This window comes from Saccostrea cucullata, unplaced genomic scaffold (genome assembly GCF_032062105.1).
Source record: "Saccostrea cucullata isolate Sc308-1 unplaced genomic scaffold, CSIRO_AGI_Scuc_v1 ctg87, whole genome shotgun sequence".
Classification (NCBI taxonomy): Eukaryota; Metazoa; Mollusca; class Bivalvia; order Ostreida; family Ostreidae; genus Saccostrea; species Saccostrea cuccullata.
In genome coordinates, this window is record NW_026932818.1 from 476918 (window position 1) to 492131 (window position 15214).

The following is a 15214-nucleotide window of genomic DNA, read 5'->3' on the forward strand; positions in this document are numbered from 1 at the left end:
TTAATGGAGCCAAGAAAATTCACTTTTAACAACCTGGTACATTGTTTCCGTGGTAACAGCGCGAAGTAGAAATGAATTCCAATTTTTCTCATGGTGTTGTTGCAAGATCCTAAGGATGTTTCATTGCCAGTCTCGAATTTTCATGTTTTTCTCTTAAGACAGTGGCATTAACCCGAACTTAGTTACTAATTTTACGCAAGACAACCATAAAAATTATTTATAGGATAATATTCTTAGATCTGTATATGTAAGGTAAAACATTTTCATTGTTTTTCTTAAGTACTAGTAGTTGATGAAGTTGAGCATGTTACACCTACCATTAGTGAACAGAGAACGTTTTTAGCATATTTCAGAATTTTAAATGTATTCAAAATGCACCCTTGGTTACCACTTACTTAGAAACATATACTAAACAACTTCTTTACAGTATAAATAACAACATGGTGTCATGATTTTGTAAGAATTGTTTGTTTGCTTTTCCGAGTTTTTATTAAGGCTCAGTAAAGATTTAAAGTAGCTGAAAATAGCAATTTTTCAAATTTTTTCAGCTGACCATGGAAACCGAGACACATAACAACAAAAATTCATTTGATATATGTTTCTGGTGTCAAGTACTAAAATGGATGAAGTTTCATCAAAATCGGTGACCATGCGTGGCAACTTAATTTGTTACAAAGAATGACTCTTAATTCTTGGTTCTTGATAGCTTGAGTTTTATTTAAAGAACTGGCTTAAAAATTCAAAGTTTGGTTTAACATTTACAGTCAAGCATAGATTGAAAAGTTCGTTTGATTAACAAAATTATTTTATAAGGTATATTGGTTTGAAATTCTTTGATCTTTTGTGAGCCTCTAACGTTGTATTCCTTTAGTTCGATTAAGAACGATGTTAAAAGTTTTATTCTATCGGTTTCATGTCAGTTTTCTCAGGAAATAAAAGACTCCGAGATAATGCTCAGTAGATTCAATTAGAAAATAATAAAAACCAGTTAGAGGGTCAAACAATTCTTGATTTTCTCTCTTGATTCTAGATAAATAAGAAATGACATTTTGAGCTGCACACAACAACTAAATACAGAGCGAAGATTTTGTTTTTAAAGAGATGGTAATACATGCTGATTTTTTGTCTATGAACATCAGATGGCACCATAATCTGAAATTCAGAATATCTCGAGAATTGTCACTACAAGAAGACGACGAGTAATTTGCGTATGTCCTTAAGCTAGATTACACGTAACAACAACCAAGCATGGTTGTCATGAGGTAATTTTTTATTTTAAGATCGCAAGAGATTTCAAGTTTACCTCTCAAGTTACCACCAGACTTCACCAAGACAAGAGATTGAACATGTAGTTTCATTTGAATGTAGACATTGACTTCACTTTGAGTTTTTCATCTAAGATAACGTTCAAAATATTACCTAGAAAGATAAGATAGATATTAAACGACTGTTTTTACAAGTTCCATTTTGATGTTTTCTATATCCCTTAAGTCGTTTGTTCTCTGGTGATGAATAAAATAAAAATGAATTTGTGTTGAGTCTTTTTAAGAAATAAAAGTCCTTAATTTTCATGGGTATAGTCAAAATTAACACAAATAGATCATTATTGCACGTAAAATGGAGTAAGGCAGAGGGAGAATCAAGTATATTTATTTAGTGATTATCAATGTCCAGCACAATGACCAGCTGATGAGATGATATTACAATAAAAGCTTATAGAATTTTTCCTTCAAATTGATCATATGATGACGAAACGTTTTCATAAAACATTATTTATTAAGGAATGACTCTAATTCTTGGCCATATTATCGAGTATAATCTGGTTTGGGTCAGTTTACGCGTTTTTATAATACGCGGCGCGGAGTATAAAAAAGCGTAAACTGACCCAAAACAGATTATACTCGAATATTTTGGCCAAGAATTAGAGTGATTCCTTATAATCTAATTTTAAAATAATTAAACAACTGTGGATGTAAAATCGTGTTGCTTTTTATGAGTTCATTTGCCGCTCAATAATACAACCGTAGTAACGGAATTGATGGGAAGCGAGGGGAGGTAATAACTGATACATAGATCTAGCAGCCATGATGTTTGTTTACATGAGGTAAGAACGAGTAATTGATTAAAGTTGAAGGTACATTTATTAAATCTGGAATTTTCCATGGATTCCGAGGACTGGAAATGAGGGGATTGCATGGATATGATGATTAAGCTGGTCGTCAAGGGGGTGTGTCCCCATACCAAACCAGATTATACAAAATGTTATGCGTTCCTTTTTGGAAATCAACCAATGAGAGGCGAGAATACAAATAAAATTAAATTATTTGCAAATGTTTTTAATTGTTATATCTTGCAACCACTATTGAAATAATAACCATTATTGAAATAATTATTTCAATAGTGGTTGAGAGTACATTTCAGTAACAAACATAGTTTGCAACCAATTTTGAAATATGACCACTATTGAAATAATTATTTCAATAGTGGTTGAAAAGGCATTTAATAACAAATATAGTATGCACTCACTACTGAAATACGACCACTACTGAAATATTTATTTCAAAAGTGGTTGAGAGTGCATTTCAATACCGAACAAAGGTTGCAACCACTGTTGAAATAATGTTCACTTTTGAAAGAAATATTTCAAAACTGATTGAAATATTGATTTCAATGTATGTAGTGCTTTAAACAATGATTTCAATAGATATTAAAATAATAAATATAGTTGCCGACATTGATTTCAATACCAAAGCCACATTGCAAGCTCTATAGAAGTATCGCAAATATTAAAACAAATATAATAATGAATTACTAATTCTGTTTTCTATTACAATAAAATAACCTATTGAGTTTAAAATATGATAACTAAATTAATACACGGACACTATTTATTATGTCGCCCCGAACAAAGTCGGGACGACATATTGCGATTGTACACATGTTTTTGTTATCCAGGCTGTTTCTGGAAGATGACTGGGACAACATACCTGAAACTTTCCTCAAAGGACGATCACTGGTTGTAGTTGTGTTGTGTGGTCATTCAGTTTCAAAATAGCTACCGTTGCCATGGAAACCTGCAAAAAGCGACGAATTTCTCTTTGGTCCCTTGAACATTCGTCATGAAACTTTTTTTTTATTTCAGTAATTAGTAATTGAAGTTCTGCGATTCGCATTTAAAATTTTCAAATAATCGATTATAATCGATTATTGCCATGGAAACCAGGGGAAAGTGAAAAATCTTAAACTTTCATTTTTAAATCAAAGTACTGAAAGGACGGATACGAATTGATGGTTGTCTAAGCTTAGCGAATGGGTATTGTTTTAGTGATACAAAAAATGAAAGCCTTGTCCAGTTCGGGGCGACATACGCTATTGCATGCAATAGCAGACTCTCTAGTTATAATACTGACTGACCTATAATTCAAACATGTATGCAAATCTTATAAGCAAGCTCCCGTTGAATCTGGCCGAATCGGCGAAAACCAACAGACAATTGCAATCAATTAATATATGCAATTTTGAAATAATTTGTTATATAAAGTTCATTTTTGTCATTGATTTTGAAAGGAGAGAATCATGCATAAAAACTTGTAGATGTCGAAATTAGAATATCTAGACTACACTGAAATGAAGGAAGAAGACTGATAATTTTGTGTACAAACTTTCCGATGAAAATATGGATATTTTTAGTAAAAAGAATTTAGAATAGAACTAAATTGTCGCTCATATTCATGGGATTACCTACACTATAAATACGGACAGCAAAGCCAATGTCTTCTCGTCAAGACATTAAAAAGCAAAATTTCCAGGTAAGTTAGTATTAGTTTTATTCAAATGCTAGGTGTGATTAAAATGTGGTGGTACCGTGTTTTGAAACGTATTTTCAACTTCTTTCAACTTCTTTTAAAATAATCATTCAGAAGTAGTCGGAATTTTAAAAGTAAACAAAATAAATGATTTAAAAATGCAGGAGAACATAAAGAATCATTAATCCTTGTATTTTTCAATAGTTAAGTTATTTCAATAAGTCTTGCAATGTAATTTAAGTATCAATTATCAGCAACTGTCAAAATAATTATTTAAATCACTTTTGAAATCATTATAATATAATTTCAATACTATTGAAAACTTTATTTCAAATGTGAACATTATTTCAATAGTGGTTGCAACCTATGTTTGGTTTTGAAATGCACTCCAAACCACTATTGAATTTCAATAGTGGTTGCATACTATGTTTGCTATTTAAATGCACTCTCAACCACTATTGAAATAAATATTTCAGTAGTTGTCGTATTTCAATAGTGATTGCATACTATGTTTGTTATTGATATGCACCCTCAACCACTATTGAAATAATTATATCAATAATGGTCGATATTTCAATGGTGGTTGCAACAGTGCTATATATTGTCCGTGAAAGGTTAAAAAAAACTATAAAAAAAAACTGCAATTCTTTTAGATGGCCATGAATAAAAATAGCAGAATTTAATTCGCGTTATAATTAACTTCTTAATAATATTTAAAAAATAATATAAAGTGCGAAAATAAAAAGTACATGTATTTTGTTATTATTAAAATTTGTATCTGAAATATCAAATATGAAGAGATATCAGTGTTCAAGCTCAAAAGTCCACAAACATATGTGATATATATTATAAACATTATATCTGTCAGTTGTCACGTGAAGTAAGAAGTTGGATGTGGTCATTTATGTAATACATGTATTACGCGAGGATTTGCTGCTCCCAAGTTGTCATGATGGTCACCCCCAACTGTAATCGGCATATAATCAGTAAAGAATTATCAATGGATAGGTAACGTGCAATAGTGATATTGAAAAGAGATACCTAATATTTCTTTGTTCTTAAATTTCAAATAATGAGAAAAAGCTTAAAAAGTCGCAATAATTAGAAAATTTAAACGAGAGCACTCTTCAATTCAAACACATGCGAGTATTTTGTCTAAAACTATTCTTCTTTCTACTGGTTAGAGATAAAAACTGAAAACTCCTGGTTCCGATTTTATTGCCTATCTATATTACTGTCCTTAATTTGTTGTAATATACATGTAAACTGTAAATTAGTATGAAATTCAGTGCAAAGTTTGATTAAAATTTACTTGAACGACCCATTTTTCTCAGCATTTTTTTTTGTTTCTTTTTCATACCTTTCCTAAAATATGGAATACATGTATTCTTACTTACGTACTCTCATCCTCCACGGTCATATGCACCAGTGATGTTTTTTGATAGAAAGAAGTACTCTATTATGAGCTTTTAATGCGAGAGAGCAAATAATATTTTGAATAATTTGATATTATCAACTTTTTCTAAAATAAAATCTGTCATTTTACTCCAGTCACAATTTAAAAGAAGAAAAGTTTTCATCAAATAACTTATTTCTTAAATATATTTAGCATTCAGCAAAGTTTTTATTTTACTCTTTCAAATAGAGCAAAGTCTCATTTATTTGTTTAAAAAAATTCTATTTCAAAAGGCATGGATCTACGATTTTGTGTTAGAAAGGTCGCTATATATCACATGTACATGTAGATGGCAAGGGGTATGGGTACTGCTGATATCTAGGTAGGGTGAGTAAAAGAAAGTGTCCAATCGGAAGCTTGAGAGAAAAGTCCTTATAATTTCTGAGAACTAGCAATTTGAAAACCACATTTTAGTGCATGATTAAATTTCATTTATGACATTATCGCATAAGTCTTGTACATGTATAGTAGTAAAACCTATATCTTCTTTCAAATATAAAGAAACTAAAACATATAAATCGGCACTTTACTTCAAAATGCTATCTTAAGTTTAATATAAAATGTTCTGCAACTTAGGCAGCAATCTAATTTGAAGGAGCACCTTTAAAGAAGTTTTAGGCTGTATCTAACTTTTTTCATGTGGATATATGTAAGTCTAGTAATCAATTATACAGTTTGCAGTTCTAGTACAATCTACGTTAATCTTTGAGCATTTGCAGCATGTGGATTGAAACCTTAGTAGTAAATGTGGCCTCTCGACAGAGGATGTTTACTTATTCTCAGCATCAGATCCTACCACTGGTTTTCCAGCCATCTGTGTTTTTTATTTGATCCTCGTTTGTACTGGATATACGAGTTTGATTACAATAGGGCATATTTGTTTTTGCTTTTGTTTTTTATTCAAAGTATTAATTTGATATAAGTCGATAATTGAATTTTTCACATATCAGTTAGATGCATGTATTTAACACAAACAAGGATTGGTAACTTATTAATTTTTATGCAATACTTTTATACAAATAATAAAACTGTCATTGTAAAAATTCAAAGATCCTGATAAATCTTAGATATGAAACAAAATTTTAATGCAATGTCTTTCACCATTTAAAACAGAATTTTTTTAATTTAATCAAGACTACACATATTGATGTTTTTGTTTACGTTTTTGTTTATCCGTATATGATTGGTGGTCGGTACATGATTGGTCCTCGTGGCATGTAGGGAATTCCTGGTCTGGCGAAATAAAAATCGGGGGCGTCAGGAAGGTCCGGGGAATCCCCTCCGTAAAAATCTATATATATAAAAAAAAACAGCAAGTAAGACAAGTTATACACATTTATTTACCAAAACATGATTATTTGATTAATTATTTGTATAAAGGTTTAATTAATAAAATTTTCGGCCAATAAAAATAAAAGCTAATACAAATCTAATTATGCATGTAAATTGTGTTAAACTATACCTATATGGAAAAAAAAGACACAATTATCCTATATGGCAGAGGTTTGTTTGATTTCTTGAAATTAATTAAATCTAAATTATTGAAAAATATGCTATTGACACACGTCATATATTTTTTAAAGAAAATATTTCATGTTTAAACATTAAGATACTTAGTACATGTGTAAATGTTTTTAATCACACAATATTCAGTATTAACGACCAACGTTTATTTTACATAGTTTATTTAGTTTTATTTTTTATTTTGTAGAAAACCTGACTGTCCATGGACTTTTTTGAAACACTATCCCCCCCCCCCTCTTTGATATGAAAAAATATGTTTCTTTTGTTCGTCTGATTGAAAGTCCAAATTATATCAAAGTACATCTGTATGAAACTAAATACATATGAGCTTATGAATTAAATATTAAAATGCCAACAGTAAAAAAAAATAATTACAAATTATCAAATTTTAGATGATATGCAAGAGGTAAAATAATACTTGTTGATGGACTTAATTATTACATTTTTTTTAACTTACTCTTGAATTATACAACAAGGGTATTTATACGCTTTTAGAGTAAACATGACGTGTTTTCAACAAACTTAAACTTGCTAATGCACTAATCAAATGCAATATATTGAAACAATGGTAGAAAGATATGAACAAAATCATGTTATATATGTATTTCACGATTCCCTTCAGTAAATGGCATTTGTTTGAGGAAATTTGGGGTAGAATGACATAGAATTATAGAATACTTAACATTAATCTATTTATTTATTAATCAAAATCTTGGGGAGGAAAACAACTTCAAAATATAAGTAAGTATTTACTCAGTCTCGAATGCCTAAGGGGAATATGTTCAAAAAAAGGTAATAGGTATACTTACACATAGGGGCATATTGGGCAAAAGCTGCCAAAAACATCAGAGATAAAAACACGGACACGGCAATAAAATGCATGGCAGCTGTGATGAGAATAAAAAGTAAAATAATCATAATTGTATATGCAGAATTTAGTATATAACCATTTTGGTAAATCTATAAGAGACTAAATAACCCAGTTGTTGGGCCCATAATTGTACAAATCTAACCCAAGTTACTTCTATGTTTTGCATCCGCTTGTTTCTTGGATTTTGACACCTCATATTAGTTGAAAAAATGATAATAAAACTTGAATCTTAAAATAAAATTGCCTCTCTTTGAATTATTTTTCAATATCTCTAAAAGCAGGATTTCTATTTAAAGGCATTTCCATACTCACAATTTTTAAGGGTTCAAAGTAGAAAAACTGCAATTATTTTTACTGAATATAGTTTAAATTAAGTAATCATCACTAAAAATGTAAAGGTTGCTATATTTCTTAAGATGTTAGACATAACTAAAAAGAAGTATGTGCCAACATTACAAAAACATTAATTTTTGTAACCAGTATGGTAAAAACTATTAAAAAGGGTTCAAATACATAAACATTCTGATGCTGAAAGTTCTCAAATAATTGTTTCTTCATTAAAATGTTTGAATTTTGAATAACAAGCAGACATTTTACATCAGAAGTAAATAAAGAATGATACTAAATGAAGATACATGAGAAGAAACTAATGCCCTTAGCAATTTATTTAACAGATTGATCATGAATATTTGATTAAATTATGAAAATATTCAAATTTTTAATTATTTTACTAATTAAAACAATATTTTATATAACACTTATTAAAAGACATTCTATATATATATATATATATCCAAAAGATATATATATAGATATATTTCTTTTAGGTATGAATTGAAATTATTAACAAATATCACGAAAACCTATGACATCACACGAGGATGGAAATACCTTAAAGGCCGATTCTGGTTTAAAAATATGAACATCAAGATTATAATAGTATAGTAAAAAGTATAACTGAGTTGGTTATGAAGCTTCAAAAGGTGAAGAAAGTGAACCTTTACGCTGCATTTAACATATTAACATTATGGTGTTCAAGGAAATTGGAAAACCTTTAAGCAAATAAAAATATTGAGATTCTAAAAGAACTAAAGATTTTTTTAAAGAAAATATATAAAATGATATATAATTAAAGAAACATACAAAACCAAGAAATAACATTCAGATTCATAGTGCATAATGTAATCAATAATATAAAATCAACAAAAAGCAAGTAATAAAAAAATCAATACTTCCTAAATAGAGAAATTCATTAAATAGCAACAACAAAAAATATAACATTAGAATTAAATTAATATATTTGTCGAACAAGTTGGAATTTATTTTTGGACTGACCTGTCATTGATTTCTGTTGTTTTGATTCCGAGAGAACTCTGCCTTATAATGAGTTCACGTCGTGGTCTTACAAACATATACCTGGTCCCGGTGGTTTGTTATGTGTTGGTTCATTACATGCAGTGATAAATAGATCATAATAATACGCATAACAGGGACGTGGTCATGTTAACGATTTGTTATAATAAATTACCGAAATAAAACAAAATTTTTTGGGAAATGTTTTTCTTGTAAAGGTCCTTGTATATTCCCTTTTCTGTCATCAACAGTCATAATTCATATTTAACCTCAATGGAATAAAAAGTCGTGATTGGACAATTAATTGGTTTATTGACCGAACGAAGTACTATTCAGGAAATAGGATATTAATTTCCAATTTTTCTTATGAAACACAACCATCTAAAAAAACACGAAAGTTTACTAGTTTAAGTATTTTATTATTTATCTAAAAGTATTTTAATATTTTGAAAATGTAGTAAAACCTTATAAATGTGAAAGAAAACTCACAAGATATAAAAAACTAAAGTGGTTGACCTGCTAATAACCATCATTATAAACGTTATATAAATATACCAGCATTTATTTCGGTGCATAAGATATGAACTGATCACCTATCAAAACAGGATTGGTGCAGATTTATTTTCTAAACAAGCATGCAATGTTCATAAAAGGAATAAATAAACACCTGTAAATATTCTTATAACCTAACCTACCATCTGCGATAGAAGTTTCTTATGCTATAATTAAGAAATTAAGATATTATTGTCATTATTATAGTCTAAGGAACAAATCTATTCATGTCTTGTAAAATGAAAAATTTTGCACATTTTTCTAGTTCAAAATATTTTTAAAAGCAAAAATATTTGTAGTTATACAACCTTATATAATTATAACAAGAAAGTCCGGTTAAATACTGTTCTTTAATTTAAGCGGACAGTGCAGAACCTCATGACGGGTATATGGAAACAACATCAATTACTTTAATTTATAGTTGATAAATTTTTCACATTCAATATATAATTATGAAACGTTAAAACATTTTTAATCTATCAAAAAAAATTATAAACAGCACCTAAAGTCATGTATAGCAAGAAAAACACGACATACGTTTAAAACTTTAGAACAAATAGAATCTGTACTGTGAAATAATACTGAATATTAAAGAAAAGTATACAAGTATTACTAGTATTTTTCTTTAGATCTGTTTTCATCAGATAACATTACTATTATAACACAAACGTTTTAATAAATAACATAGAGGTTATTCTTTAAAATTATACAATTCAGAATTTACACAGACATTTTGTTAATATTGTCATTACTGTTTCCTTTTCATCTCAGCTGATTGATACATACAACGTTAATTAAATTATTTGTGACAAAATGATCGCAAAACGCTTTTGAGTCACCATGCAATGACATAACGAATTCAAACAGATTTATTATCAATTTAATTATACATCATTTTCCTTTAAAATCAGGTATATATGGAACATACAAAGAAATACATATTACATAAAAGAATTAGAGTCTATCCTTTTTTTCCCTAATGATCTACTTTTCTGACTGATTAATAAATACTGAAGAGATTATATGAAAAAAAAATCCTACATTTTTTTTTTTATTTTTACCGAAAGTAATCGTATTTAATTTTATATTGTACAATATGGCTCCAATCTGAACTATAACATTGTATTAGAAATAATCTTATAATGTTGAACTAAGATATAAAATTATCAGTTAATTTTTTTTAACTTCCGGATCCCTTTTCAGAATTTTTCATTCATATTGAGACACAGCCATTTGCCAGTGGAGGGTTGCGGTTTTTAGACCTATACTCGGCACAGAGGGCCATTGAGCAGCGAGAGACCAGTACTTTCCTTGAGAGGGCACGTGGAGTTTTTGAGGTCTACTAAGGAAGAAAAACCTAAATGTCGCACTCCTGTATGTGCACCCTATAGGAAATTGTCCCCCACTGAAAAGTGACTACTCTCTCAACAACGTGACAAAATTCTGATGTCAGGATTTTGCGTTTCAACGTTTTCCAGACAAGACAAGCAAACAAATAAAATGTAATGAAACAGCAATGTTAATGTGTATTACTATCTGTTGTGTCTATTGTGATCTTAGCAAATAATAAAAATTGCATGATAGAAATGTCACAGTATATGAAGCTTGATTACAACTGTTATCTTAATATTTGTTATCTTGGTCTACCACATCTGTTCCATATTTGTATAATTTACTGGTAATCAGGACGTTTTAGTCGTCACATGTAACTAAACTATGACAAACGTCCCGACGTTGGCATTTTCTTCGTCAACTTCTTGGTATTTTGTTAAAATATATATTATTCAAATCAATGAAACGGATAAGAAATAAGATGTACAATTATATAACTATATCTATATATTTTACCAAGTGATGGAATATCTTTTAATTTATGAAGTGTATATGTAAAACTTCATTATCATCTGTCTTCCAACATATTGGATACGCTAAAGCACGCTCTGCACACTTTTAAACTGAGACAGGATGCTGACAAAATAATTGATGTTGCAACGCTTCCAACAACCTTGATAAACAGCATTTCGAAAAATTTTTGGTCGCCATGATACTCATGTTTGCAAATACATTTTTTTTTTTCATTTTTCAAGTTTTGATCATATTATAATTACTTATATTTAATTTGTGCTTTCAAATCTACATAACTTTAAAAAATAGAAGCTTTCATAAATATTCTTCATCAAGAACAGCAAAGCCATGATTGGTCATATTTATATGGAAGGATCCCCGGGTAGTGTAGATTCAAAGTTATGCATAGGAACACATACATTGTACACACTGTAAAAAATTGCGTTAAGGAACTTTCTTTCCTACAGGTTACATGAGTAGGCCAGATCGAATTCAAAGAAAAAAAGATACATGTGTCAGAGTTCCTGGTGCCATCTTTAATTGCAAATTGTTCCGTGATCAATATTTAGAAACTTATCAATTTTATGAAGAGTACTGAATTAATTCGACTATGCTCGACAGTTTTAAAGACATATACTTAAAACTTATCCTTGTGCATTTGAAATCGACTACATGTACTTTCCGCACAGGAGTTCACGTATCTATCAATTTTATAGATTTTTTTGTAAATAAAAAATACGTCACACTTTTAATATTAAAGGTATAACGGTTTTTTATTTGCTAAAAATTTCGGTAAAATTGATAGGTACGGGAACTCCTGTGCTTTCCGGCAATTATTGAAGGGAAATTTTATCATTTGGTGCTATCCTGTGCTTTAGGACATGCTGAAAATTAATCAAATTTGGTATTGTTGTGACTGATATGAGGAAAATTCTGCAACCAATTGAAATTGTACTTACTCATTTACTAAATCCTCTTCGTGCTTTGAGCACATAAGGCCTGCACCGAGCTTCTCCATATCTGCCTGTCTGCTGCCATTTGCTGCAACATGCCCCTTGATATCTTGAATATTCTACGAAGACATCTTGTTTGGAAGGTACATATATCTAGTTTTTAAGTTATGTTGTTTGTCACTTTCCAGGACTCAGATCCATAATCCATGAAGGAGGAGTCCCATGTTATTTGTTTTGAATATCCTTTTTGGTTTTGGTTCTGATAATTGAAGAGTTCTTTGTGTTCCCATAGGTTGGCAAAGGTGGCACGGACTTTTGCAATTCTATTTCAACGTCCATGGTGGAATCTTCATTGGCTATGATCTTACTGCTAAGGTATATAGAATTGCCTACTTCTTCTATTCTGTTGTTGATAATGACAAGAAGCACACGGTGGGTGGACCGGTCGGCAGGGGATGCTTACTCCTCCATGGCACCTGATCCCACCTCTGATGTTTTGGAGGTCCATGTTTGCCCTGCTCCTATTTTGCATTATTTTATGGACTTTTGATCTTGAATACTGTTTGATATCTCCATATGTTTCATTTCATAACCCAGTCTAGGCAGAAAGTAAAGAGCAATCATGATGGTGCACGTGAAAGCAGACATCCCTGTCGTACCCACTTTTGGATTGTAAAACTGTCGGTTATTATAAGTTCTGTGCCAAAGATCACTTTTGCCTGGAAGTCTTTGTATAGCATCTGAATGATGGATATGATCTTGTTAGGTATGCTGTAATGTCTGAGGATCATCCATAAATCAGGACGATGTATACTGTCAAATGATTTTGCAATTAGAAGATGAAACTGGCATACAACATTGCATTCCATTCATTGTTCTGTTCTGAAATGTGCCTCAAGGAACATATCTGTTTGTGCATGATTTTTCTTTTCTGATTCCATCTTCTTCTTTACGGAGGTATGGGTCTACCACTGTTTTAGATGACTCTGCTCAAGACTTTTCTGGTGACTGACAAAAACATAATTCCTCTCCAACTCTCTATGCTAGCTTATTATTATTCACCTTTCTTTGGCAGCATCATTATGATACAAACCTTCCAATCATATGGCTACATGTAGAACTAGAGCGTCTGCTCTAAAGTTGCGAGTAAAGAAGTTTATCCTTCAGTCGCGGGTTCGAATCCCACTCTGGGACGTGGAGATTGGTCCTTTAAGACAGAATAAACATTGGTTTCATGTCTCAGTAGGTGCTGGCACGAAAAAAGACCCTTCACTGCTCAATGGCTGTGAGTGCCGAGTATGAGACAAAATTTGAAGCTCTCCAACGGCAAGTGGTGGCGTCTCCATATGAGTCAAAATTCTCTAGAGGGACGTTAAACAACATACAATGAATCTATCCAATCATCTGATGCTGTCTCTTTCTTCCAAATAATTTGCAGGATATCTTTGATAAATCTGAGTGTTAATATTTCCTCAGCTTTTAACATTTCTGCATGATTGTACCTGATCAATCCATGGGGCTTTCACATCTTTTTGAAGTTTCTTCTACTTCTTCTATTGGTTTAACTTTGGTATCAATGTCCAAAGTGTCTATACCCCTACTTACAAATGTATTTCTGCTTCTTCTGTTGATATCGATGGATATTCCTGATTTGATATTCTATCCAAATGATCCTTCCAAAAGGGAAGGTCTTCTATACCAGAGGCAATTCTCCACATTGTTTTCGCAATGGTGAATTTGTGCTTTTGAATCCTCCACTCGGAGTTTTTGTAATGTGGTATAATGTCTTGTTTTTAGGAAACATCTTCATCTTGTGCAAGCTTGTCAACGTGATCTCTCTTGTCATTTTCTCCACTGTGATTGAAACACACCCCCTCCCTCTCCTCCCCGCTCAAGGATTTTTTTTTCAAGTGTCATTTTATCAACTTGTTGCATCGATAAGACTCTTACAAACACAAACCATCGTTCTGCACAAGTATGAAAAAACATCAACTACGTAAAAGGAAATCGCTTTCCGATTGAACGCACACATACATAGATAATCAACATGGAAGATCAGGGTAGTCCGTGCATCTAGTGAAGTCACAAGGTCATACACTGCATAGTTACAATGCTTCTCGGTTATATTCTTGCAAGCATTCTTTTGGTGATAAATGAATCATGGTTTTAACCATTTATTTACTTAGTGAATAAACTACTGAGTATCATGTTTTTTAACGTTTTAAAAATTAAATTTAACAATTTTTCAAAATCAGGTTGGTTAATAAGCAAAACCCTTCTATTTGTAATAGATACAATTTTAAAAAAAATTGTATGATAAATTAACAGTGATAAAGGACTATATTCGGTCGGTCATGACCAATACCTGCCCCCCCCCCCTTATCAAACTTTGACAGAGATATATATAACAACGTTCTAATATATACAGAGAGATATCTGCAGACTTCAAGGCAATATTTTCATAAGCCATGACGTCATATGTTTTACATGACTTCAGGAAAAAGACGTAAATTCAAAATGTTCATGATTTCTTCAGAAAAATGTGTATATTACGTCGATGTTTTGAGTAAAAGTAACCGAGCGCAGGTCTGCTCCGGCTCAGTATTTTGATATAACGTGTAGAAATATTGATTGATTGTTTGTATAAGGTTTAAGAATTTTTCGAACACTCATATGGAGACGCCACCCTTGCAGGTGGAGAGCTGCAAACTTTGTCTTATATACTCGTCACTCAAGGCCATTGAGCAAGGAGGGATCTTATAATTAATTTTTCGTGCAATCACCTACTGCGGCACGGAACTCTGTTTATGCGGTCTCATCCGAAGGACCGATCTCCACGTTGTAAGAAGATAAT

At 31.1% G+C, this 15214-nt stretch overlaps 1 long non-coding RNA gene across 1 annotated transcript; it reads right to left on the reverse strand.

The window, feature by feature from the left end:
• Positions 1 to 6388: 6388 nt before the first annotated feature.
• On the reverse strand, positions 6389 to 9082 carry LOC134236283 (uncharacterized). Its single transcript, XR_009985581.1, has 3 exons — positions 8993 to 9082; positions 7596 to 7673; positions 6389 to 6553 (listed from the first exon to the last, which is right to left on the reverse strand). It is a non-coding gene; the product is annotated as an uncharacterized LOC134236283 (long non-coding RNA).
• Between the last annotated feature and the right edge of the window lie 6132 nt (positions 9083 to 15214).